This window comes from Schistocerca cancellata, chromosome 3 (genome assembly GCF_023864275.1).
Source record: "Schistocerca cancellata isolate TAMUIC-IGC-003103 chromosome 3, iqSchCanc2.1, whole genome shotgun sequence".
In the NCBI taxonomy this organism is placed as follows: domain Eukaryota; kingdom Metazoa; phylum Arthropoda; class Insecta; order Orthoptera; family Acrididae; genus Schistocerca; species Schistocerca cancellata.
In genome coordinates this window covers 131,023,109-131,033,122 of record NC_064628.1, presented here as the reverse complement: position 1 = coordinate 131,033,122, position 10,014 = coordinate 131,023,109, and the positions used below count along the sequence as shown (strand labels likewise).

Genomic DNA, 10,014 nt, shown 5'->3' with positions numbered 1-10,014 from the left:
AGGACCCAAGCATAAACTGCCATCGACAACCATTTTAATGTTCAGTGAACAGAATCGTATGCAGCGGGCCAAAATAACTGATTTCCATACCTTCTGGGGCAATAACAAGCCCAGCATGGTCAGATCATTTGGTGTCGTAAAAGGTAGCACGTGTTAAAAAGAATAAACGACGTTGGGTTCAAATACAGTCGCTGGTTTTGTTATCATTATACAAATACTTCGTATCCCGCTGAAATCCCACTTTTCCTGATGGGTTACCAGAGACAATATGGTTGCTGGCTGCGGCCATGATTTGCACTCCTGGGGACGCTACGAGACTACGTGGCACGACGAGAGGAATGCTTCACGTTTAGCGAATACACGATCTGATGAAAAGTATCCGGTTACCCCTAAGTACTGCGGAATTGACCACTGGCTGCCATGAGAGACGGACTCGCAAATATAACGGGCGATCAAAAAGTTCCATTTGAGGGCGTTACTACAGCGTATATGCAACGTAGCGCGTATATAAGAATCGACATGCAGGCAAGGGACAAGTGTGGCATTCGTGTCTTTCTCTGGACTGGCATTCGGGAGGACGACGGTTCAAACCCGCGCCCGGCCGTACTGATTTAGGTTTGCCGTGATGTTCCTAAATCGCTTCAAGCAAAGGTCGTGATAGTTCCTTTGAAAGGGCACGACCGATTTTCTTCTCCATACTTCCCTAACCCGATTTTGTGTTCAGTCTCTAATGACCAAATTGTCAACGGGACGTTAAACACCAATCTCCTCCTCCTCGTGTCTTTCCGACGTGCATACGGTAAATGCGGAAATGTGAACTACTGCGACGTTATTAACACATGCGCCCAAATAGGACCAACATGCTGTTCTTATTTTCTTGGCTGCTGGAGGACAAACGCCGCTAGACATCCAAGAGAGAATGAGGAATGTGTGTGGAGCAGCGTGGCTGTCGAAAACCACCATCGTGGAATGGTGCGCCAAGTTCATCATAAAGCACATCCCCATAACGCGGGTATCATAATGTAGAAGTTAGACCAACTCAAGTGGGATACGTAGAGTACCTGCCCTACAGTCCTGGTCACTCCACATGCGATTATCGAGCCTTCGGTTCCTTAAAAAAGGTCTTGAACTGTCGACGATTTCTGTGGGACTAGGATGTGCAGCAGGCAGCTACGGACGTCTTCACGCAGCAGGACCCAGGGTTTTACCAAACAGATATCTTCAATCTGGTGCGTTGGTGGAATGATTGCCTGATTAGCATAGTGACTGTAGACCGTACGGCCTTCCAATGGAAGCTTTTTGGTTGCCCCTTACATAAAAGGAGCCGGAGAGTGTTGTACTGTCATTACAGAAGCAGTAATAGCAGAATGGATCAGCCAGAATGTGATTATAAAGTGGAAACCCAAAGGAACAACCACAGCTAAACCGAGACGACGCAGACCTCGCGTACTGTAGGGACCATCGGGCATTGTGGACGGTGTTGGTAAAAAACCGCATGAACTCAGAGGAGGTAATCGCTCGTGAGTTCCGAAGTGCTACCAGCAGTCCGGTTAGGACAATCAGCGTATGTAGGGAATTATATTCAATGGTTGAGCAGCGTCTCATAAGCCACATGTTCCTGTACTCAAGTGACGCTTCAGAACAGTGCCACTGGGCAGTGGATGACTGTAAACGAGGTGATTTTGAGTGATGGAACACGCTCTATCCTGTAGAAATCAGACGGAAGGGTCCAGGTTTGACAAATGCCTGGAGAACTTTACCTGTCGTCAAGTGTAGTACCAGCAGTAAAGTATGGAGAAGGTGGCGTTACGCTGTAGAGGGGCTCTTAGTGGATAGGACGTGATCCTCTTATCGCATTTAAGGGAATGCCACATGCAGAAAGATATGAATCACATTATACGACGTTGTGTGCTGCGTACAGCAGAAGAACAATTCCAAACCCCAGCATCGAACATCTCTACCTTTAATGATTTCGGCTCATGAGGAACAATGGGCTTCCATTCCTCCCCTCCACAGACATTCAGATACCTGACTGAAAGCGTCATCAGCAGAGTTCATACTGCCATAAAGGCGAAAGATGGACACACTCCTTATTAATGTCCATTAACACATGTCCCCCCCCCCCCATGAACCATGGACCTTGCCGTTGGTGGGGAGGCTTGCGTGCCTCAGCGATACAGATGGCCATGCCGTAGGTTCAACCACAACGGAGGGGTATCTGTTGAGAGGCCAGACAAACATGTGGTTCCTGAAGAGGGGCAGCAGCCTTTTCAGTAGTTGCAGGGGCAACAGTCTGGATGATTGACTGATCTGGCCTTGTAACGTTAACCAAAACGGCCTTGCTGTGCTGGTACTGCGAACGGCTGAAAGCAAGGGGAAACTACAGCCGTAATTTTTCCCGAGGACATGCAGCTCTACTGTATGATTAAATGATGATAGCGTCCTTTTGGGTAAAATATTCCGGAGGTAAAATAGTCCCCCATTCGGATCTCCGGGCGGGGACTACTCAAGAGGACGTCGTTATCAGGAGAAAGAAAACTGGCGTTCTACGGATCGGAGCGTGGAATGTCAGATCACTTAATCGGGCAGGTAGGTTAGAAAATTTAAAAAGGGAGATGGATAGGTTAAAGTTAGATATAGTGGGAATTAGTGAAGTTCGGTGGCAGGAGGAACAAGACTTCTGGTCAGGTGATTACAGGGTTATAAATACAAAATCAAATAGGGGTAATGCAGGAGTAGGTTTAATAATGAATAAAAAAATAGGAGTGCGGGTTAGTTACTACAAACAGCATAGTGAACGCATTATTGTGGCCAAGATAGACACAAAGCCCATGCCTACTACAGTAGTACAAGTTTATATGCCAACTAGCTCTGCAGATGATGAAGAAATAGATGAAATGTATGACGAGATAAAAGAAATTATTCAGGTAGTGAAGGGAGACGAAAATTTAATAGTCATGGGTGACTGGAATTCGTCAGTAGGAAAAGGGAGAGAAGGAAACATAGTAGGTGAATATGGATTGGGGGGAAGGAATGAAAGAGGAAGCCGCCTTGTAGAATTTTGCACAGAGCATAACTTAATCATAGCTAACACTTGGTTCAAGAATCATGAAAGGAGGCTGTATACATGGAAGAAGCCTGGAGATACTGACAGGTTTCAGATAGATTATATAATGGTAAGACAGAGATTTAGGAACCAGGTATTAAATTGTAAGACATTTCCAGGGGCAGATGTAGATTCTGACCACAATCTATTGGTTATGAACTGCAGATTGAAACTGAAGAAACTGCAAAAAGGTGGGAATTTAAGGAGATGGGACCTGGATAAACTGAAAGAACCAGAGGTTGTACAGAGTTTCAGGGAGAGCATTAGGGAACAATTGACAGGAATGGGGGAAAGAAATACAGTAGAAGAAGAATGGGTAGCTCTGAGGGATGAAGTGGTGAAGGCAGCAGACGATCAAGTAGGTAAAAAGACGCGGGCTAATAGAAATCCTTGGGTAACAGAAGAAATATTGAATTTAATTGATGAAAGGAGAAAATATAAAAATGCAGTAAATGAAGCAGGCAAAAAGGAATATAAACGTCTCAAAAATGAAATCGACAGGAAGTGCAAAATGGCTAAGCAGGGATGGCTAGAGGACAAATGTAAGGATGTAGAGGCTTGTCTCACTAGGGGTAAGATAGATACTGCCTACAGGAAAATTAAAGAGACCTTTGGAGAGAAGAGAACCACTTGTATGAATATCAAGAGCTCAGGTGGCAACCCAGTTCTAAGCAAAGAAGGGAAAGCAGAAAGGTGGAAGGAGTATATAGAGGGTTTATACAAGGGCGATGTACTTGAGGACAATATTATGGAAATGGAAGAGGATGTAGATGAAGATGAAATGGGAGATAAGATACTGCGTGAAGAGTTTGACAGAGCACTGAAAGACCTGAGTCAAAACAAGGCCCTGGGAGTAGACAACATTCCATTAGAACTACTGATGGCCTCAGGAGAGCCAGTCATGACAAAACTCTACCATCTGGTGAGCACGATGTATGAGACAGGCGAAATACCCTCAGACTTTAAGAAGAATATAATAATTCCAATCCCAAAGAAAGCAGGTGTTGACAGATGTGAAAATTACCGAACTATCAGTTTAAAAAGTCACAGCTGCAAAATACTAACGCGAATTCTTTACAGACGAATGGAAAAACTGGTAGAAGCCGACCTCGGGGAAGATCAGTTTGGATTCCGTAGAAATGTTGGAACACGTGAGGCAATACTGACCTTACGGCTTATCTTGGAAGAAAGATTAAGAAAAGGCAAACCTACGTTTCTAGCATTTGTAGACTTAGAGAAAGCTTTTGACAATGTTGACTGGAATACTCTCTTTCAAATTATGAAGGTGGCAGGGGTAAAATACAGGGAGCGAAGGGCTATTTACAATTTGTACAGAAACCAGATGGCAGTTATAAGAGTCGAGGGGCATGAAAGGGAAGCAGTGGTTGGGAAAGGAGTGAGACAGGGTTGTAGCCTCTCCCCGATGTTATTCAATCTGTATATTGAGCAAGCAGTAAAGGAAACAAAAGAAAAATTCGGAGTAGGTATTAAAATTCATGGAGAAGAAGTAAAAACTTTGAGGTTCGCCGATGACATTGTAATTCTGTCAGAGACAGCAAAGGACTTGGAAGAGCAGTTGAACGGAATGGACAGTGTCTTGAAAGGAGGATATAAGATGAACATCAACAAAAGCAAAACGAGGATAATGGAATGTAGTCAAATTAAGTCGGGTGATGCTGAGGGAATTAGATTAGGAAATGAGACACTTAAAGTAGTAAAGGAGTTTTGCTATTTAGGGAGTAAAATAACCGATGATGGTCGAAGTAGAGAGGATATAAAATGTAGACTGGCAATGGCAAGGAAAGCGTTTCTCAAGAAGAGAAATTTGTTAACATCGAATATAGATTTAGGTGTCAGGAAGTCGTTTCTGAAAGTATTTGTATGGAGTGTAGCCATGTATGGAAGTGAGACATGGACGATAACTAGTTTGGACAAGAAGAGAATAGAAGCTTTCGAAATGTGGTGCTACAGAAGAATGCTGAAGATAAGGTGGGTAGATCACGTAACTAATGAGGAGGTATTGAATAGGATTGGGGAGAAGAGAAGTTTGTGGCACAACTTGACTAGAAGAAGGGATCGGTTGGTAGGACATGTTCTGAGGCATCGAGGGATCACAAATTTAGCATTGGAGGGCAGCGTGGAGGGTAAAAATCGTAGAGGGAGACCAAGAGATCAATACACTAAGCAGATTCAGAAGGATGTAGGTTGCAGTAGCTACTGGGAGATGAAGAAGCTTGCACAGGATAGAGTAGCATGGAGAGCTGCATCAAACCAGTCTCAGGACTGAAGACCACAACAACAACAACACATGTCCGCATGCTTTTAATCAAATAGTGTGTGTGGGGTCTATGGCGTAGTCAGCCAGTTTTGGCATATGCACTACTTTCTCCCTAAGTCTCCTCTATTGCACGAGAAAAGAGACGACCGTCTGCAGATACATTAATTTGTGTTTTGTTTATTCTTATGAAATGGGCCAGGAAGAAAAATACGAACTACGGGTAAAACATTATCTAACAAATGTGTAACAAAACAGCGTCATTCAGAATGATGTGACAGGAAGATTTTATTTTCTGGTTGGGTAACTGAGAACCTGTTTCCCTAGGCGAGATACTGTTACATATCATACAACTTGTGCAACGATAAGGCTGATAATAACATTTCGTTAACTGGCAACCAGTTACTCGTATGCCAATTTGAGCTGTTTATTTCGCGTTTCAAAACACATTTCAATAATTACGCTTGAAATTGGGAAATACGCGGTTCTGTCACATTAATGTGACCACCGACTGTGTCCGACGTCAACGTGCAATAACCACTTACCACTCACAGAGGTCAGGTGGTAGCATTAACAGTGTATATAACAAATCATACAAAACGTGTCTTTGGGGAGAGGGGGGGGGGGGGGGGGGAAGAGTCGTTGTCGTAATGCAGAAACGGAGCGATTATTTGTCGTTCAGAAGTGCGTGATCATTGGCTTTCCTGCCAAGGGTGAAAGGTTTTCCGAAACGACTAATTTTCTAAACTGTTAGTGTGCCACTGTATTTAAAGTATCATCTGCACTGCAAAATGGCGCTACCCATAATAGTGGCCGATGCAACAGTGGTGCACCAAGGACCGTAGATGACAGGTGTGAACGGTAGCTGCGAAGGTGTGTAGAGTTGCGATTGTTGAGCAGCTGAGAGCCCAGATGAACCAAGGAGCTATCAACAGTGTCTCTTCAACGATCGTACAGCGAACATTGCTGCAGATGGGCCTCCGCAGAAGGCACCTGGTTCATGCACCAATGCTGAACGCTGTTCATCGTTGACGAAGTCTGGAAATTGCACGCCAGTACGGCAACTGGAGGTCCACTGAGTGGCGACAGTGAAGGCAAACACCCTGGAACAATCGTCTGAAGATCCAAGTCGGAGGAGGAAGCTTTATGGTCCGTGAAACGTCTTCGTGGCATTCCCCATGTGATCTCGTCATTCTGGAAGGTACAACGGATCAACACAGGTTTGGGGGCATTTTTCATCCCCACACGCAGTTCGTTTTTCCTCAGCTCGATGGCATCTACCAGCAGAACAATGCAACGTGCCACACAGGTCGCAGTATACGTGCATGGTTTGAAGGGCATCAGGATGAGTTTACCATACTGCACTGATCACCTAATTTCCCCGGTTTAGACCCAGTCGAGAATCTGTGTGACCATCTCGATCACACTGCACACGCCATGGATGCTCAACCGAGAAACTCAGCGCAGCTAGCCAGAGCACTGGAGTCGGTATGGCTCCACATCCCTGACTGTACCTTCCAGGACCTCGCTGACTGTCTTCCTGCACGTCTCGCTGCTGTCCGAGTTGCAAACGTTTTTATTGGCGCATTTTACAGGTGGTCACACCCTGTACTTAAACCATTCTTAGTGGTTATGTGAAAGTTGCTTGTCTTTTATTATATTTTTAAATTATTGTATAAAAAATATTTTGACGACTCTACTCAAACGATATTACAGATAACATCCTCCGAATCGACAAACTCGGTAATGCCATAGACCCCGGAATTCACTAAAACGGAAATCGTGTTTTCCATTTCATTTCTTTTTTTTTTATCCTGAACATCCTTCATTTAAGTTCAAATGGATCAAATGGCTCTGAGAACTAAGGGACTTAACTTCTGAGGTCATCAGTCCCCTGGAACTTAGAACTACTTAAACCTAACTAACACATCCATGCCCGAGGCAGGATTCGAACCTGCTACCGTAGCGGTCGCGCGGTTACAGACTGTAGCGCCTAGAGCCGCTCGGCCACTTCGGCCGATTCTTCATTTAAGTTCATATGAGTTTGTTAAGGAGCTTCAGCTGTGATCTTCTTCAGTTATTCAGGTGTCAGGCTCCTCAGTAGTGATGCTATTAAGCCGTCAAAGTTAGAATATTCGTCCACATTTTTCACATAGGCGTTTAATAAATTTGTTGACTGCCTCTTCTCTGTTTTCCTTCTTCGAGAGCGTCATTATTCTTTACAACATATGATGTAAGAATTTTTATCTCATTCTTAGTTCCCACCAAGTGAAGCCTATAGGCGGCACTCAGGACGTTGGATCTGAAATTTTTGTTCAAATACTCTTTAAAACAGGAATCCCGTATGACATCCCTTTGTCCGTAATTACCCGTAAATTTCAGCGTGCTTTTCTTTGGCGTCTACAGACATCGCACATTAATCGCCTTAAAAGATAACCACAGCGCCGGCCGGAGTGGCCGAACGGTTCTAGGCGCTTCAGTCTGGAACCGCGGGACCGCTACGGTCGCAGGTTCGAATCCTGCCTCGGGCATGGATGTGTGTGACGTTCGTAGGTTAGTTAGGTTTAAGTAGTTCTAAGTTCTAGGGGACTGATGACCTCAGAAGTTAAGTCCCGTAGTGCTCAGAGCCATTTGAACCATTTTTGATAACCACAGCACAGAGTAGAATAAAACACATCTACGTGCACAAGCTAAATGCCCAAAAGATTACCACTTACATCCGGGAAGCAATGCACCATGACGCACGTATTCCAATTCGACGAAATTACACAAGCGCAAGTGCGCATGCGTGTTTGAGCTGTTCGAAATAAAAGTGCATGCGAGAAACTGATCAGGAAAGAGATAGCCGTCTAGACAGACCTTTAAAAAGCACTCCGTCTTCAGGCCACGAGTGGCCTACCGGGACCATCCGACCGCCGTGTCATCCTCAGAGGAGGATGCGGATAGGAGGGGCGTTGGGTCAGCACACCGCTCTCCCGGTCGTTATGATGGTATTCTTGACCGAAGCCGCTACTGTTTGGTCGAGTAGCTCCTAAATTAGCATCACGAGGCTGAGTGCACCCCGAAAAATGCAACAGCGCATGGCGGCCTGGATGGTCACCCATCCAAGTGCCGACCGCGCCCGACAGTGCTTAACTTCGGTGATCTCACGGGAACCGGTGTATCCACTGCGGCAAGGCCGTTGCCTCTAGACAGACCTTTAGGGAACTAAAAATCGTTGTCTGTCAGGTCGTCTATGTACATGGTGTAAACAATAACTGTTTACAACGTACCGCAATTGTGTGAGGGAAATTCAGGCGAACAAGTAAATACAGAACACTGTGATCCAAGTGATCCATCAAGCCGGGAAACAACCTCGAATTGACCTGTAAAATCCATCTAAATTAAGGCTTATGTTTGATATCAGCAGACTTCTCTTACCCAGGAATACTCTTTTCGCTTTTTTATTCCTCATTGCTCCGTCCATCATGGGTTATTACGCTGCCTAGATATCAGAATTCCTTAATTTGATCTACTTCGTGATCCCCAATTACGATATTAAGTTTCTCGCTGTTCTCTTTTCTGCTAAGTTTTGCGCTGTCAAGGTTTGGACTTACAAATTATAAAGTTGGCTTTTCTGTAAATTTTAAGTCAAAATTTTGTGAATATGAAGGTGTAAAATTAACAATAAAATCGTTTTGTATCTCTGGTCTACTTGCTACGAGATTTGGTTAAGTTTAGATCGAATTGCAAAAGCAGCTAGTTTTTGCCTAACATTTACGAAAGTTTTTCATCCCTTCATTACCTTCACGGGAGAGTTTAAGTTTCTGATGTTAAAGAAATAAAAAAATTCAATAATCAGACCGATAAAATGTTCAAAATCTCTTGGAGCGCGTTTGTGCTGCAAGTTAGGTGGCTTTTCTAGGTCAATTCGAGGTTGTTTCCCGGCCTGTGACAGTGATAAGTTCGTCCGCTGTGGTCTGGTCGACATCTTACGCCATCGCTTCACTTGTGGCGGCCATCTCATTCACTGGAAATGGGTGCAGCAGAGGCTGGGCCTGATTACCCGCAGCATCCCAGCCAGCCACTGCACTGACATCCTGCTCTGGCCGGACACGAAACCTTTTCCCGCTACCACGAACAACACCGTGATGTGGCTGTTAGGACAGCGTGTGACATATACCATCATCCACAATAGTGAAGATAATCTCATTACCTTCGAGGCTTATATGAGAACGGCACGTTGGAAGATGAAACGTTACCCAAATTTCAGGACGATGTTTGGTAACATGTTAGACATAATTTTTGAAAAACAAGGCGTAGGGTAATTCTCGACGCCGGTAAGGACACAAATCACATGCACGACGATGTAGCGGACAAAATATACAACGAATAAGGGGTTACACCTGTTCCCAGGACTGCTCCCGACTTCTCAACGGTGTTATTAACTTCGTTTGACGTTTTCCTTAATTTATGTTGCCTGTGCATGCCTTTGTTATTCGTTTGTATGTTCCAAATGACTTTCTGTAAAGAGTTTGGACGCTTGTGAATCAAATGAACTGCAATTCTAGTTAAGACAGACAATTATATATATATATATATATATATATATATATGTATGTATATATTGTAATTCTCTTTAATATGTCTGCGT

General features: G+C 44.3%; 1 pseudogene; it reads right to left on the bottom strand.

Annotated features, from left to right (window-relative positions):
- Positions 1-8,449: 8,449 nt before the first annotated feature.
- On the bottom strand, positions 8,450-8,567 carry LOC126177445 (5S ribosomal RNA; annotated as a pseudogene).
- Positions 8,568-10,014: the final 1,447 nt, after the last annotated feature.